This window comes from Sorex araneus, chromosome 1 (genome assembly GCF_027595985.1).
Source record: "Sorex araneus isolate mSorAra2 chromosome 1, mSorAra2.pri, whole genome shotgun sequence".
NCBI classification, from domain to species: Eukaryota; Metazoa; Chordata; class Mammalia; order Eulipotyphla; family Soricidae; genus Sorex; species Sorex araneus.
In genome coordinates this window covers 427,264,728-427,281,762 of record NC_073302.1, presented here as the reverse complement: position 1 = coordinate 427,281,762, position 17,035 = coordinate 427,264,728, and positions in this window count along the sequence as shown.

The following is a 17,035-nucleotide window of genomic DNA, read 5'->3' as shown; positions in this document are numbered from 1 at the left end:
GCCAATCAGCTCACAATGATGAATGGATGACATCACGAAAAACCAGGGCAGGCCTGCAGGAAAGGGAAATGCAGACGGGCCTCTTTTGCCTCTTAGAAGGCTCGGGTATTCGGGCACCTCCCAGCCCACCTCTGGATTCCAGAACATAGCCCCCCAGAATTTGTTGAGAGCGTGTTGAGCCAAGCAGGAAGCCAGGAAGGGAAGTACCTGCTGCCCCAAGGAGGAAAAGAGATCCCCCACCCCAGCAGCCCCCCTTCCAAGCCTTGTCACTCATGGGCAAGCATGCTCAGTGTGATAGTACAGCAGGTAGGGTGTTTGTCTTGCACACAGCCAACCCATTTAAATCCCTGGCATTTCATATGATCTCGTGAGCATGCCAGGAGTGATTTTGAGTGCAGAGCCAGCACTAACCACTGAGCATCACGAGTGTGACCCAACCCCCCCCCCCCAAAAAAAAAACCAAACCCAAAAAACAAACAAAATAACCCCAACAGTGCTCACTTTGTACGCGAGGCCTAGGGTTCAATCCCCAGCACCACAAAATAGTAAAGATTTATAATGATAATAATAATGAAATCAATGCTCTCTGCCCAGATGTGGCCCCTCCTTTGCTGAACGCCCATGATCCCGGAGGCCCACTACTTTCGGCACCCACAGCTTCTTGCAGAAATGCCTCTAGACTGTGATCTAAGCTACAGCACCATGCCGCCATGGGAGGGGAAAGGTTTTTCTCTCTCGGCTTTTTCTTACCCTGGCAGCGGCGTGGCGACCGCCACCTTATAAGGCCCACTAAACAATGGTACGAGCTTGCAATGATGCAATTTCTGGCAGAAATTTATCTGGACTTAGTTACTAAAATACCAGAAATCCAAAACCACATGGCCGCTGTTGTGGCTGCGTGACCTCATATGCTCTTCATTCTCAGCAATGGAAAACTAATTATCAAATGCTGCCTTTTCGGCAGGTCTGATTGTTGGGGGAAAATTCCAAATAATAATAGTGAGTTTCCCGTTGAAATATTGAATGTAATCAAAGTAAAGAGAAAGTAAAGTGAAAAATCATCAGCCACATAAGCAGGGGTGGGGTGGAGGGGGTGGGGGATGGGAGGTCTACTGGGATTCTTGGTGGTGGAACGTGTGCACTGGTGAAAAGGATGGGTGTTCGATCACTGGATGACTGAGACTTAAGCCTGAAAGCTTTGTAACTTTTCATATGGTGATTCAATTAAAAAAATTAAAAATGATGAAATCAAGACTCCATTTGACGGCCTAAGGGGTGGAGGGATACTCTGTACTGCTCAGGGGTTGCACAGAGCAGCTCAGTGTTGGGCGTTTCTGTGGGTGCCGGGAGACCAGGCAGTCCGGGGGGACTTGAACCTGGGCTCCGGCATGCAAGATAGTCACTCCAGCCTCCCTGCCCCTTTTTCTCTCATTCAGTTTTTGGGCCACACCCAGCAGTGCTCAGGGCTTATTCCTGGCTCTGTGCTTAGGGGTCACTTCTTGGCGGTGCTTGGGGGACCATCTGTGGGGTCGACATTTAAGTTGGGGCTGGTTGCACCCCAGGCAAGTGCCTTACCCCCCGTACTATCTCTCCAGCCTCTGCGCTTCAGCCCTCTGCGTCGTCTCTCTCCCTGGTCCTGTGACTCCCTTACTCTTCCTGCAGCCAGAGCACGCACAGGTTTAGGGGCTCGTGCTCTGCTGAGAGTCCCCCTTTCCTGAGCTCTGAACAGGCTCCCACCAGAGAGCCGAGGACTTCCCGCTGGGGAGGAGCTGCAGGGAGGGAGGGTCGTGCTCTGCCCCAGCTGGCCGGCTTCTGGCTTCTTTCCGGCTGCCAGCCTTGCTTCCCTTACAAGGTCAACGGGAGGACCAGCTGGAATGACGTGTTTCTTGTCCAGTTACTGGCGCTGTGAGCGGGCTTTGTCCTGTCAGCTAGAAGACTACAACCCCAACAAGCAACTCTGCCTAACAGACTGTGTCCCCGTCAGAGGGTGACAGGCTCCCTTCTCCCTGAGCCAGAGGAAGCAAGACCTCAAGGCCTTGGGGTGGCTCGATCAGGGGTCAAGAATCAAGCTGGCTGACCAAGTCTCTTTCAGGGAGAACATGTATTCCGCACTGGACAAAAATTCCAGAAGTTCTTTAATAGAGTATCAAATGTCAGGGTCAAGTGAGGCACATTTCCAAAAGGCATCTGGATGGGGGTGCTGAGCGATAGTCCAGTGGCATGCGGCCGACCTGGGTTCAATTCCCCAGCCTCCCTTATGGTCCCCTGAGCATGCCAGGAGTGATCCCTGAGTGCAGAGGCAGAAATAACACCTGAGCACAGTTGGGTGTGACCCAATTCCTCTCCCCTGCCACCGCCCCCACTCTCCACCCCTACCGAAAAAAAAAGGCAACAGGATGGGCCACATATGCCTCATACAGACCTGGAGGCTTAATTTTGTATTTCATTATCAGGCCAGGGAGAAGATGGAAGGCTTCGAGGTTTTCCTCAGCCCCATCCATCGGCCACTTGGCCTGGTCACACTCTCTCTCTCTCTCTCTCTCTCTCTCTCTCTCTTTCTTTTTCTTTCTTTCTTTTTTTTTTTTTTGCCTTTTGGGTCACACCCAGTGATGCTCAGGGCTTACTTCTGGCTCTGCACTCAGGGATTACCCCTGGTGGTGCTCGGAGAACCCTATGGGATGCTGGGAATCAAACCCGGGTCACCCGCATGCAAGGCAAATGACCTACCCACTGTGCTATCGCTCCAACCCCTGGTCACTCTCTTCTGAGCTCCTGCTGCAGCTCTTGGTAGTCAAGAAACTTCAGAGCTCACATTCCTAATTTCTTCTTATTTACCAAATGGGGAAAGTTCCTCCTGGGTTACACTGTCTGAGGATGTAGACAGAGACCAGCTTCCTGGAAACCATCCTGCCTTAAAAACCAGGGTAGGGCTGGAGCGACAGTACAGCAGGTAATTCCTGAGTGCAGATCCAGGAGTAACCTCTGAGCATCTCTGGGTGTGACCCAAAAAGCAAAACAAACAAACAAAAAACAAAAGCCAGGGTAATGGATCCCTGGGAGCCTGATGCCTGTCACAGTTGAAGAGGACCCCCCCCAAAGCAGAGTTATTTGACTTAGGGGTATGGGCTGATGCCTCTGACCACTACGACATCCAATGTCCCCTCAGTCGGGAAGATGAGTGTCTCCTTTCCATACAAGTCCACTTTGGTGTGAATGGAAGGCTTGAAAAATTATTCTAGAAGGAATGATTGAGGAATGCAGCTTTTTTTTTTCTTTCTTTTGGGATTTTTTGGGCCATGCCTAGTGGTTCCCAGGGTTCCTCCCTGGCTCTAGACTCAGAAGTAACTCCTGGCAGTTTTGGGGGAACAACCTGTGAGGGCTGGATCAAACTGGATTTGGTCTCATACAAGGCAAGCACCTTAACCCCTGTACTAGCTCTCCAGTCCCAGGAAGGAAACTTTGAGTGCTTAAGAAAATCATATAAGGGGCTGGAGAGATAGTACAGCAGGTAAGGCGTTTGCCTTGCATGCAGCTGACCCGGGTTCAATTCCCAGCATCCCATATGGTCCCCTGAACACCGCCAGGAGTAATTCCTGAGTGCAGAGCCAGGAGGAACCCCTGTGCAATGCCAGGTGTGACCCAAAAAGCAAAAAAAAAAAAAAAATCATATAAGGGGCCGAAGCGATAGTACAGCGGGTGGGCGTTTGCCTTGCACACAGCCGACCCGGGTTCAATCCCCAGCATCTCATATGGTTCCCCCAAGCACTGCCAGGAGTAATTCCTGAGTGCAGAGCCAGGAGCAACCCTGAGCATCGCTGGGTGTGACCTCCCCAAAAGAATGAAAGAAAGAAAGAAAATCATATAAATGGAACTTTAGGATGCTTACTCCTTCCTACCTGCCCCATTAAACCTGAAAATCAACATATTCAATCTTTTTTGTTTGTTTTGGTTTAGGAATCACACCGATGGTCCTTAGGGCTTACTCCTGTCTCTGTGCTCAGCAATCTCTCCTGTCAGGATTCACATGGAGCTCGCTGCATGCAAGGCAAGTGCCATAAACCTTATACTCTCCCTCTGACCTTATGAATCATTTTTTTTCCTGGAAAAATGTTATGATGGGGACAGAGAGAGCTGAATAAGCTGGAGCATATGTTTTGTATAAGGAGACCTGGGTCCAATCCTTGACATCATCTGGCTCCCCAAGCACCAAGCCAGTTATGACTCCCGAGCACTGCTAAGGTGTGCTCCAAAAATCTTTTGCACAATACCAGCAGCAAAAAAAAAAAAATGCTTATTAGCCTATATCAATATGTGTACTTTCATTCTCTTTAGTATTAGAGTATCTGATTTTTTTAGTTGTTCCCAAGTTTCTGGACTAAAGAGTACATTTCCTGATCTCCCTGATAGCTAGTAAAGACCTATGGCTTATGTTCTGGTCAAAGAGATGCTCCAGTGTTAGGTAGAAGTTCTGTGAAGAATCATGGTAAGGAAAGGTTATTCTCTTTTTCCATGCCTTGTTTTTCCCTTCTGTCTAGAATATAGACTTGATGGCTGGAGTTTGAGCATCCACAAGCTTAGGGTGGTTACCTGGCAAGATACAAAAGAATTCCTTTAGGGCTGGGGAAATAGCTCAGTGGACACATGCTTTGCTTGCAGTAGTTCCAGGTCTGAGACTCACATCACATGCTCTCCCATCATTGTTGCCCTATATCCCCAAGCACCTCCAAAAAAAAAATTTTTTTTTTTTGCTTTTTGGGTCTCACCTGGCAATGCACAGGGGTTACTCCTGGCTTTGCACTCAGGAGTTACTCCTGGCGGTGCTCAGGGGACCATATGGGATGCTGGGGATCAAACCCAGGTCTGCCACATACAAGGCAAACGCCCTACCTGCTGTGCTATCGCTCCAGCCCCCAAAATTTCTTGATGATTATAAAACTACCATGCTAGCTCTGAGCTGTGTATGCCCAGGCTTCTTTTATGTAAGAAAGAAATTTCGGTTTTCTGTTATTTTAGAGTCAGACTTCAAAGACCTTGAGAGAACTAAATGAAACTTCTATCAATCCTCCTGGGTTAGTTTTTTTTTTTTACAGGAAATAATGGAACTATTTACTAATTCTTTTTAGCAATGGAGAAAAGTCACTGTATCCCATTGCTCATCGATTTGCTCAAGCAGGCACCAGTAACGTCTCCATTGTAAGACTTATTGTTACTGTTTTTGGCATATTTAATATGCCACAGGTGGGTGAGATACTCTTGGTAACTTGCTGGGCTCTCCGTGAGGGTTAGAGGAATCAAACCCAGGTTGGCCACGCGCAAGGCAAACGCCCTACCCTCTGTGCTTGGGAATTTCATGACAAGTGTGTAAATAAGTTAATACACAACAGTACGAGGAGATTTCTTTGTGCTCAGTGGCGCTGGTGCTAGCCTTACTGCTTTCTGCACTTTTGCCGATGAAAATTTTGGTGGACAAGTTCCTCCCCTGTGTTGATTGTCCTTTAAGGCCAGTGTTACTTTGGCAGCGTCAGCTACTATTTCAAACCTTGTTGAGGAGTGACCAGCGTGGTCAGCGGCAGCTAGACCCAAGTTCTTTTTGTGTGTGTCCCTTTTTCTTTGGTAGGGGGAAGGGGTCGGGCCATACAGTTCTCAGGGTTCTTCCTGGCTCTGTGCTCAGGAGTGACTCCTGGCAGTGATCAGGGGACCACATGCAGTGGCAGGGATTTAACTGGGGTCAGAATCACACAGAGAAAGCATCTCACATTCTGTCTGATCTTTTCCCAGAGTCCCCAGGCTCTGAGTCTGGGGACTAGAGAGATAAGGTTAAAAGTTTATGCAGTTTCTGACTTCTCAAAAACAAGAAGATTGGAGGAAGAGGGAATGAGCACTCCTGTTTAATGGGTAGAGGGGTTTGGTTTGGAAATATGACCAAGTACTGAGGTGGGCTGAGGGGAAGGCGGTTCAAGGTCAAGCTGTGCTATATCCAAATGCTTCAAACATCACAGTTTGTTACATGGACTTCACTGAATTTAAGAAATGCAGAACATAGAAAGGAAAAAGTCCCACAAAAACTAAGACACAAAATTAGCTTCACGGTAAATGTCCCATTTAAATCTGTGTCACCACTTAAAAAAAATTGCATAAGCAGAACATGTGCTTGCAGAGTGTGAGAAAATATAGAGAAGCTTAAAAAATAACCAATTCGCTCTCCCAGAGAACATCTCTGTATCAACTGTCTGTGTGTATAAATACTCTCAAAATGCTTTTATGACCTTTCTGCCAACCTGTTCTATTTAGCCAGCTCTCTGCCTGTGTATGTCAGTATACTTTCATCTCATCCAGATCCCAGCCCTTAGCAAAATGTCTCCAGTTTCCTACAGCAGGCCGATCCACATGAGTATCTGATCAAGTCCCCTTACAATTCCTTTCCTCTAGCACACCTTCTGCTGTAGGACAATTACTAGTAAAAACAAGAGAGTCAGTGGTCCTGGTGAATGTTCCACCTTCTGGATTTGTCACATTTACTTCTTGTGTATAGCTTGTTTCTCTCGCTTCTCTATCTATATCCTTTATTTTTGTTCTTTTTGGGTCATACCCAGCGATGCTCAGGCGTTACTCCTGGCTCATGCTCTCAGGAATTACTCCTGGTGGTGCTTGGGGGACCATATGGGATGCTGGGAATTGAACCCTGGTTGATCGCATGCAAGGCAAACGCCCTACCTGCTGTGCTATGGCTCCAGCCCCACTATCTAGATTCTTATGAAACAGAAGTTTCATCTAAACTTTTTGGGGGAGCTGTAGGGGATCATACTAAGAGATGTTCAGGGTTTACTTTTGGCTCTATGATCAGGTCAAGGGGACCATATGTGGTGCTATGGATTGAACCTGAATTGGCTACATGCAAGTAAGTGCATTAACTACAGTTCTAGCTCTGTGGCCCTCCATCTAACCTTGAAGGATTCAGCTGAGCATTTAATTTAAAGGGTCCCCTTTGGAAAATTCCAAATAATAATGGTGGATCTTTTGTCAAAATATTGAATGTGATCAAAGTGGAGAGAAAGGTGGAAATCATCTGCCATATAGGTGGGGGAAGGGGTGGAAGGGGGGTATACTGAGGTTCTTAGTGGTGGAAGGTGTGCACTGGTGAGGGGATGGGTGTTTGATCATTGTATGACCGATACTTAGACTGAAAAGCTTTGTAACTGTTCTCACGGTGATTCAATAAAAATAAATAAATAAATAAATAAATAAAATATATAAAAGGTCCCCTTTGTCTTTGTAAAGAGCTCCCTTAGAATTATGTGACACAATTTTCCTCTCCCAAACAAGATTGGTGGGAGAAAATGTATATAAAGAGAAGCAAAATTATTTCAGGAACTAGAACTAGATCTCTGGCAAGAATCTTCTCAGCATGATCAGGGGGAAAAATATAATGTGAGGGGTCAGAGTGATAGTACAGTGGGTAGAGCATTTGCCTTGCACGTAGTTAACCTGGGTTCGATCCCTGGTACTCCATATGGTCCTGCAAGCCTGTCAGGAGTTAGCCCTGGGCACTGATAGGTGTGGCCCCCCAAACCAAACCACCATCACAACAAACCCTATGAAAACAAACACACAAACCCCAAATCAGAGACACCAAAATAAGATGAAAGGAGAACTGAGAAGTAATGAATGAAAGGGGAAAAAAAACACACAGAATAACTGAAAGTCACATTAGAGAGTACAAAAAGATCTTGTGTCAGGGCAGAAAACTGAGTGAGTGATATGGTTTGGGGAGCTCGCACAGCAAATAAAGACAAAGAGGCGAAGAGTGACTGCAAAGAAAACAAGAGATACAACATATTTATGCTGCTCCAATAAGCAACCAAAGTCCCCGATGGATGAAAATAATGGAAATGTTCAAACTGGGGAGATTGCTGAAGGACTGGAGAGCATGCTTTGCAGGTGGAGGTGGGGCTCATTCTCCAGTACTGTATAACGCCCTGACTATACCCAGGGAGAGATCGCCAGCAATGCTGGAAGTAGTCTCTGAGCTTTACAGGGAATTCTGCAACCCTTCAAAAAAAATGAACAAACAAACAACAACAACAACAACAAAAACCCACAAGTACAAAACCTAGGAAGACATGTATCAGAAACAAACAAACAAACAAAAACCCACCCAGTTTAGCTTCCAAGGAGGATTGGCTACATTCCAGATAGAGAAACTATTAAGAGTGAAGAATTCTAGTGAAGTTCTCATCTCCTAGGGATAACAAAAGTATCCCATGATGAGCATCCTCATAAGAGATTCAGGTAGGGCTGGGAAGAGGTTAAGGACACCTTGCATGTGACTTGACCTCAGTTGGAGCCCCCAGAACTCGCCTTATGACTGATTTTAGCTGGATCCCCCGAGTGAACAGGAGAGATTTCTTGAGCAGTAATGGGTATGACCTCAACACCCCAGAAAGGGGCAGCCAATCTTTATCAAAGGAAATGGAATGAGACTAGCTTCAGATCTTAGCAGTTTTAAGTCAATGGAACAATGTAAAATGAATAATGAGGGGGAAGATATGTGACTCCATAATTCCATAAATTAGAAATTCATTTTAGTGTAAAAGTAGAAAAACCATCTTTTCAGTCTTTTAATTTTTTTTTGGCGGCACAATGGGTAAAACCCAGGACTTCACACGTGCCAGTGCTGAACCCCATCCAAGGCAGCCCTTTTTATGTTTATTTCATGAGTAAAAGTAACCTTAAAACTCTAAGCATGCTAAAACAAATAGGTTTGTATTTTTGTTGTTGTCTTTGTTTTTTGCTTTTTGGGGTCACGCCTAGCAATGCACAGGGGTTACTCCTGGCTCTGCACTCAGGAATCACCCCTGGCGGTGCTCAGGGGAACATATGGGATGCTGGGAATTGAACCCGGGTCACCTGTGTGCAAGGCAAACGCCCTACCCACTGTGCTATCACTCCAGCCCTAAAACAAATAGGTTTGTAAGTTGACATTTTAAAGAGGAAAATTGGATAAAAGTTGTTTTTTTTTTAAAAAAAGGAGAACAAAGTAAAAAATGCAAATAAGTGAAGGACAAAGAGCCAGGCTGTGTGGCCCCGCAGCAGGGCGCTTGTGTGTTTGGATGAGCCCTTGGGTTTGATTTCCACCCCAGCCACAAAGAACAAAGAACAAATGATGAAAAAATAGTCAAAACCCTTCCTAAATATAGTGACATAACAAAATAGAATGATGAGTCTCTCACATAGTAGCCCAAAGGCAAGCAGTCCACAGCTGGTAGAGAATCTCTGCCATTCTCAACACGTGGCTTCCATCTTTGGGTCTCAAGGCAGCTGCTCCAACGCCTGCCATCCTGTCTGCATCCTGGCCAGTGAGAAGGGGCAAGGGGAGTGGACACTCATTCCTTTCAAGGCTATGATGACATAATCACTTGGCTCACACTCCATTGGTCGGAATTCTGTCACATGACCACACCCAGGCACAAGGAGAGCTGGGCAATGTGGCTTTCAGCCCATCTGTTTAAGAGGGTTATGTACTATTTAAGAATGAAGGATGTCAGCGGATGGTAAGCAGCCTCTGCAAAGAAGCCATGTCACGGAATTCCTCCTTCTGACATACACAGTGAATTACACAATAATTTCTCCAACAACAAAAATGTAACCGGTGACAGACTAACAAGAGAAAAGGATGAGATGGTGTCCAAAGAATAGGACAGAAATTCTAGATACGGCCTCATAAGAGAGAAAAAAATGTTAATATCTTCAGGAATGTTCTCACAAGTTACTTCCCTTCTCTCTAATTGAAGAGCAACTGTGTAAGCAGCTCAGGAAAAACACTAGGAAGAAAAATCAGAGAAGGCATTGGAAAGAAAATAGAAGGTAACCCTGGTCCAGAGATGCAGCAACCAGTCCCAGATGGCACCACAGCACCAGAGATCCCTCCGGGCCCCAATTTCACCGGGGCACCCCAGATTGAGCAGGCGCAGTCTCCCTGCCTACTCCAGGTGGAACCCTGACGTCCAAGAGCTTCCACAAGCAAGGTCCAGGTATGCGGGTACCAGGACTAAATCTCCAGGCCGCATGGCAGCAGAGGCTCTAGGCAGTCCCTCCCCGGCTCTCTGCCCGATCTGTGGCCTGGCTGTCACGTCCACAAGCTTCCACCGGGCGCCATCTTGGCGCACCAATAGCCCTGGTCCAGAGACTCCCAACTGAATCCCAAAATAGATTAGTGCCCTACAGAGATGTCTCTGGAACCCAACCATATACAACCTAGGATCCCAGAAGCTTGCGCCCACTTTGTGGCCGCACAACCTCTCATGATATTCAAAATGAGCAATGGAAAATAAATTTTCTAGTATCTGTCCCTGGCAGGCAGGCTTGAATGGTGGTGGGAAAATTTGGGAAAAACATAATGCCCCAAAGTAGAGAGAGAGAGTGTGTGTGTGTGTATTGGAGAAATTGTCTGCCATAGAGACAGGGTGAGGATTGGGATGGGGCTGAGGGGGGTGATACTGGTGACATTGGTGGTGGAAAATGTGCACCGGTGGAGGATGGGTGTTCAATCATAGTATGGCTGAACCTCAAGCATGGAAGCTTTGTAACGGTATCTCATGGTGATTCGATTTTAAAAAAAGAAAGAAAAAAGGAAAGAAGGTAAGACTTATCTTGCAGGCAGTCAACCCTGGTTTGCTCTCCAAAACCATATATGGTTCACTGAGCCCCACCAAAAGTGACTCTTGAGCACCGAGCCCGAAATAGCCCCTCAGCACCACTGAGTGTGGCCCACCCCCCACAATTAATTTAAAAAGTACGTTAAAAAATTGAGGGGCTGGAGCGACCCAGGTTCGATGCTAAAATTCATGGGTACAGCAGTCTACCAGCTGAGAACCCTGGGGCAACCCTCGGGAGTGGGGGGGGCCGAGTCCCCACCTGGCTGAAGCCCAGCCGATGTCTCACACCGCACAGCTGCCACCAGGGTAAGGGCCAGCTCCACTGTTTCACGGCTAACCTCTGCAGACATAAATTCCAGGCATACTGGTTTCCAGGCTGAGAACTCTGGGGTCTTCTTGAAGTGGGGGCGGGCAGCGGACCCCCACTCCCACCCTGTACTTCTAGAAGCTCCGGCAGCCGCACCCACATCCCACAGCTTCTGCCCTGTAATCTCATAGACTCGGTTCTCCGGAGCCTGGGGCTCCTGGGGTGGGAGACCGCCACATCCCACAATGCTGACAGCCCTGCAGGGGCACATCAAGTGTGACTGGAAAGTAACATAGAAGCCAAGTAAGCCCAAGGAACAAAAACACAGAAGGCTCCACCAGCAACGAACAGCTTAATAAACGCCCAAATGAGAACTTAATGACACCGTGGTGAGTTATAACAATTTTGACACATTTTTTTTACTGAGTATTTTTTTAATGATTCCATTAGCCATTTAGTTGTAACAAGCAATATTGAATAAATTCGTTTGTGCCTCCTAGGGGGACAGGCTAGGGGGGTGGTTGGAAAAATGGGGACAATGGGGGAGGTAAACTCTCTGGAGGTGGGATTGGTGGCGGAACATTGAATGCTGGTAGCAACTGTATTATGAAAAACTTTGCAAACCAAGGCATTTAAATAAAGTAAGAAAACGTTTTTTAAAAATGTTGAGGGTCCAGCAGGTAGGGCACTTGCCTTGCATGCAGCCAACCTGGGTTCGATCCCCAGCATTCCAGATGGTCCCCCGAGCACTGCCAGAAGTGATTCCTGAGTGCAGGGCCAGGAATAAACCCTGAACATGACTAGGTGGGACCCCAAGACCCAATAAATAAATAAATTTTAACAGTAAATAGGCTTCGCTAACTGTAGTATAAAAGGAAAAAATTATAATAAAGCACTATATATGGGGGCTGGAGCAATAGCACAGTGGGTAGGGTGTTTACCTTGCCCGCGGCCGACCCGGGTTCAATTCCCAGCATCCCATATGGTCACCTGAGCACTGCCAGGAGTAATTCCTGAGTGCAAAACCAGGAGTAACCCCTGTGCATCGCCAGGTGTGACCCAAAAAGCAAAAAAAAAAAAAAAAAAAAAAGCACTATATATGTCAGGAGAGACAGGCTGGAGCACATATTTGCATGCCAGGACCCCAGTTCGGTCCTCAGCCCAGTTGATCTTCAGAGTCCCCAAGCCCCACAAATGACATTAACATTTATTCCAGTATGTAAATATGTGTGCAACAATTCATAATGAAATACAACCAGCAGCTTGTCCCAGCATGTGGAGAGACCCCCCCCAAAGACCCACCCAAGTGTACAGATTTGGCAGCTGGAACTCGGCAAATCCCCACTACAGATGGACGGTGGGGTTACCAAGGGTCCATCGAGGTGGGGGAAATCACAGTGAAGTTAGCAAAAACGCCTGGGGTTGGGGGCTGGTGGGGAGCAGCTGCCGTGTCCCCTGACCCTCCACTCCACCCCTAATGATGCCAAGAGCACGAGAGCCCTGAAATGCCGGCCAGGCGTGTGTGAGAGCACAACTGAGGGGTGAAACCTGCAAGGGCACCACAGCTAAGAAGGACGTGTGACAGGTGTGTGGGGGCAAAGGGCGGTGAGGATAGAGAGGGGGACCGGTATGGCGATACTAGGTATAAATGATCACTCTGGACAAGAACTGAGTGCTGAAAATAGGTAAAGGGAGAAGCACGATAACCTTTCAGTATCTGTATGGCAAACCCTAATGCCCAAAATGATGGGCGGGTGGGGGGAGAGACAGAGAGAGAGAGAGAAATACCTGCCACAGAGGCAGGCAGTGGGGGAGGGAGAGAAGGGAAACTGCAGACATTGGTGGTGGGAAATGTGCGATGGGGAAGGGAAGGGTGTTGGAAACTTACATAACTGAAACCCAATCATGAGCAACCTAGGTGAATCACGGTGAAGTAACTGTGTACTTCACCGTGATTCAATTAAAAAAAAAATTTAAAGGAAGAAAATAAAGAAAAAAGTAAAATAAAAATCTGTGTGAGCAGCATGGCCAGGAGTGAGAGTCCTGGGTATGAACCACAGCGACCCTCCACTGAGCACTGCAGCCAGAATATGCACAAACACGGCTATAGGTGCGACCCCTGGTGAGCACCACGATGAAATGTGTGAACACCAATCCCGGAAACCTCAGTAACCAAGGGAAGGGAAAAGGAGGGGGAGGAATGTGGGAGTGAAGGTGCGGATACTTTTTTTTTTTTCCAAATGCCTGGGGGTCCCAGCTGTAGTGTGGCGCCACCTAGTGGCAGTTGCCAGCTTCCCTGACAGGTTGCAGTTGACTGTGAGAAGGGCCTTAGGCACTAGGCTGAAGGGTCATAGTTCTATTGCCCTCTTGATGTGGGAGGAAAAATAGCTGCCCCAAAGCTTATACCAACCTGAGGTGCGCTCTTTTCCCCTTTTTCTTCTCCTCCTCTGTGAGACAGCTCATAGCAACAGCACTCTTAGCCATTTATGAGAATCACATTAAATTGTAGACGTGGAGAGCCTTTAACATTGCAAGGTATTTTACACATAGAATGTCTTAAATATGTGCGTGTGCCAATCCTATACTGCTAGTTGCCACATTCTTCTTGCATCTAGCTACGGGCCTTGAATGGTAGGAAGGGGAGGAATGAATGTGACAAAAATTCCTTTCCCTCTTTGGGCAAGGCAATGTGACTTAACTGGAAGGAGATTTTCGGGGTCTATAAAACCAATTTGAGTAAACATTTGTGAATTATCTCTCCGCATGCCATGAACACATAGTGTGTTTTTCAGCTACTGTTGCAGTTATAAGTATTGAAAACTGGCTTTATCTGAACATAGTTAAAAAATCTTAGAGATATTTTAATTTAAGAAAATGATCCACATCACCCATGGGGAGATTGATTTACTCCCCCTCAGGCAGGAATTTGAGAAGAGCAAAAGCCAGAGCTGCCCTCTAATTGCCCCTGAGTGCCTTCACTGGAATAATTCCAAATGTTCATTTTGAAATGCCTTTTTGGGGCTGGAGAGATAGTACAAAGATGAAAGCATTTGCTTAGAATGTGGGCGGCAGTGATTCTGGTTTGAATTCTGGTACCACATATGGTCCCCCAAGCACCATCAGGGGATGTCCCTAGAGCCAACAAGTGTGAACCCCAAACAAACAAGAAGCCCTTTTAGGACTTGAGGATGTAGCTCAGCAGTAGAGCACTTGGCTTGCATGTGTGAAGCTCTGGATTTGATTCCTGGCACAGAAGAAGAGGAGGAGGAGGGGGAAGAGGATAGAGAGAAAAAGGCATAGGAAGAAAAGAAGTGAAGGAAGAAAGGAAGGAAGGAAGGAAAGAATGAAGGACGGAATAAGGAAGGAAGGGAGTGAGCGGGTAAATGGTGATGCTTTATGAGATTTTTATCAGTCTTATTTCAGATCTTATTTTAAGATATTTAAGTTTAGACACTACCAACTATCCTATCACGATAGAAATAGGAACTCTGCAATGGAATTTTGTGATGTAGGATAACATGGGTTTTTCCTTTCCACCTTGCCGCAGGAAGCTTAGGTTTATTGGGTTACTCCCATCACAGTGCTCCCATTCCTTTGTGTTTATTTGTAACTTCTTTCTTTGTGCTCTGTTGACCTGTAAATATTATTTCTCTTCTCCTTAAGTCCTTTGCATAGTTAATTCAGAGCAATGTCCTTTTTGTATGGACATAAGAAGACAGTTAATGCTATGCTTTTGTAACTTGGGAGTTAATGACATTGAATGATATTTACCTCCTGGACATCTGTTCTCTTGACGTAAGCCGCAGTTGCCTTTACTTCCTAGCACCCCAAAAGCAGGGTCCCGAAGAGGGACTGGATGGACCCAGGGCAAACTGTGAGCTATGTGCTACCCTGGCATTGAAATGGGCCTGGCCAAAGTGCCATAATGCTTAACTATAAGTTAAGAACTTGGTCATGGACAAATACTCTCATGATCCAAAAAGCAATAACCAGATTTGGACCCTGCTAGGGTTGGCAAAGATTAATCTGCCCTGAGCACTGTAGTCTGAGTCTGTGGCAAGATGGTCCCAGGAGAGCCACCCTACAAGCATCAATATATCTCTTACTGTGTCCATACAAAAATAACTAATATTAAGAAGTAGAATTAAGATGTTAATTAAGTTATTGGACTGAGGAAAGGAGAAAAACTCCTTGAGTGGTATTTTGCCCATGAGCAAAGGAAGGACTTTCTTATGTTGATTTTGCTACCCGACTGGGTGTAGCATCTGCCCAGAGTGCTGGGAGTTGGAGAGACGAGAGAGTTGGAGGAGTTGGGGGAGAGCGCAGGGAGCTAGACAGAGCACAGAGAGATGAGCAGCAGAGACAGGAGGAGACAGGAATGAGGGACAGTGTAAGGGTAGAATGGGGGCTCAGAGAGACTGGAACAGGCGCGTGGGGAGAATGGAATAAATGGCATCTGATCAATCAACTGGCTTGGCCCTCGTTTCCTCCTCTGTCTGCCCCATGGCATGGGCCACCGTGACTGGGCGAGCGGCCCGAGGACCACCCCAACCCAGGCGGTGAGGGGGAGAACCGTTGAGGCCCTTCCTGGCCACCCCGGAAATTATACAATTTCAGGTCTTATTTTAAGATATTTACGTTTAGACACTGCTAACTATCCTATCATGATAGGAATAGGGGCGCTGCAGTGAAATTTCGCGATAGGGAGTAAACAGGCTCAAACCCAAATTCAGTGTGGGCAAGTGGAGATTTCTAGTCAGGATGCAGGGTGAGGTTGGGGCAGACCCTTGCGAAAGGCCAAGGCATCAAGAGGGCAAAGGGTGGCAGCTCCAGGGCTGGGAAAGTGTTGGCCAGAAGTGGCCATCAGAGGAGCCTTATGTGACACCCAGGGACAGAGCTGGTGCTGATCCCTCCCCCCGGCCCCCCTTCTCTCTCAAGTCTCTTCCCTGGCTGTCCCAGAGGCAACTAATGGAACTCTGATGTCACCTGTTCAGATCAGCTTGGAGAATAGGCAAGAACCAAAGGAGTTCTGGGTCTTGGAGGGGGCAGAGAAGGGAAAAGGGGAGAGGGGGAAAGAGTGGATGAAAGTGGGGGGAACGGGAGGTGACTAGCCCAGGCAAAGGTTCCACTGAATGTTAAACAGGAAACCACATGGCAGAGATCCATTCACACTGGAGTCAGCATGTGGGTGAGAACAGGTGTGGGGCTGGAGGGATTGTCCAACGGGCTCGAGCCCATGCTTTGCATGCAGGAGACTCAGGATACACCCCAGCACACCACAATCCCCAGGGCAACACCAGGAGTGCCCTCTGAGCACTGAGGCAGGAATAGCCCCTGAGCACCACCAGGTGTGGCCTCAAAACAAAACTACACCAATAAAAAGAGAAAGTTGTAGATTAATTCCAAAGCTGAACTGCCCCATAGCTGGAAGCCTGCTTCATGAGCGGAGGGGAGAAGGCAGATGGAATAGAGACAGGATCACTAAGAAAATGATGGCTGGAGGAACCAGTTGGGATGGGAGATGCGTGCTGAAAGTAGATAATGGAACAAACATGATGGCCTCTCAGTGTCTGTGTTGCAAGCTATGATGCCCAAAAGTAGAGAGATAGTGTGGGGAATATTGTCTGCCTTAGAGGCAGGTGGGAAAGGGGGGGATATACCCGGGATATTGGTGGTGGGGAGTGTGCACTGGTGGAGGGATGGGTGTTTGATCATTGTGAGATTGTAACCCAAACATGAAACCTTGTAACTATCTCACAGTGATTCAATAAAATTTTGAAAATTAAAAAAAAAATTCCAAAGCTGATCCTCTGGGCACTCAGAACGTGATGCACGTTCCCAGGAGAACCTGGTGGGTTCGCCAAGGTGGTCCCCTACCACGCAGTGGGAGAGATCCTCAGACTCCTGCTTGCGGAACAGCAGCAGCAGCGGGAACTAAACCTACTGGCAATGATCTGCCCCAGACCCTGGGGCAGGTGACAGGATCCAGGAGCAGGTGACACGACCTGCAGCACCCAGAGGTGGCAGCAGCATGGAGAAGTCAGAGGAGGGAAAGCTGCGCCCAGGGAAGCTA